This window comes from Sinocyclocheilus anshuiensis, unplaced genomic scaffold, assembly GCF_001515605.1.
Source record: "Sinocyclocheilus anshuiensis isolate Anshui unplaced genomic scaffold, SAMN03320099.WGS_v1.1 scaffold244, whole genome shotgun sequence".
Taxonomy (NCBI): Eukaryota; Metazoa; Chordata; class Actinopteri; order Cypriniformes; family Cyprinidae; genus Sinocyclocheilus; species Sinocyclocheilus anshuiensis.
The window spans coordinates 216,579-217,605 of NW_015558588.1; the positions used below are offsets into that span (position 1 = coordinate 216,579).

The following is a 1,027-nucleotide window of genomic DNA, read 5'->3' on the forward strand; positions in this document are numbered from 1 at the left end:
CGAGCCGTTTTTGTAGGCATTAAACTGCCATAATTTTAAAAGACGATATCTCTGTTTGCATTGAACTTTCAGCGTCGTAACTTTGCAGATATTGTTTATGCTCAAACAGCAACATTACACACTAACTAATGTTAAAAAAGGAAAATCGCAATCAACCACCCCTTCAAGAAAATTTTTAAAAAAAAAATAATAATAATTTAAATGAATAACTAAACAAACAAAATAAAAATGAATAAATACAAAATAAAATAAAACAAAAATAAATAAATAAAATTCAAAATTAATGAATTAATTGTAAATAAATAAACAAATAAATAAATAAATAAATAATATTTCTCTGTCTAACATGTTGTGCTTCATGGAGTAAAGAAAACAACTGCGGGTCACAGCAACACGACCGTACATGATGAGAGTTTTCATGTTTGTGTGAACGATTGCTTTCATCTGAAATGAGTTTCTTTACTCACTCCAGTTTGGACGAGGGTTTGGAGAAGAACTCGCTGTAAAGCTGGTGTTCGTCTTGACACACATGGACCATAAACGCACAGCCGCTGCGCACCTGAAACAACAGCAGCTGTATGTCACAAATACACTCAGAGCGAGCGTCTGTGACACAATTTTAGTCAAAACATGACAAAAACAAAACATGCAAAAACGGTCATTCTGAACTTTCAACAACTTTTGACAAACATAAAGCTAAGGAAAACAAAAAATACCAAATTGAATAACTAATTATGTCTATGTAGGTGCATTGTTTTCCTAAAACCTCCAAGTTGCAAAATGCTCAAGCAAACAAACAAATTTCCCTTCTATGAAAATCACAAAAGTCAGCACATGATGTGTGGAAGTAAATACTTCTACTGTACGATCAGTTTCCTCACCAGAGCGCAGTGATCCTTGTTGTTCTGGCTGGTGAGATCTGTGATGGTGGCGTTTATACAGGGACTGAGCAGAACTTCCCTCTGCTCCAGATAACACTGATGAATCTCATCCAGCAGCTGCTGATACCTGACACACACACAGACTG

The 1,027-nt window shown here is 35.2% G+C and overlaps 1 pseudogene; it reads right to left on the bottom strand.

Annotated features, from left to right (window-relative positions):
* LOC107679944 (conserved oligomeric Golgi complex subunit 3-like) overlaps positions 1 to 1,027 on the bottom strand; it is a 45,903-nt pseudogene that overhangs the window by 30,293 nt on the left and 14,583 nt on the right.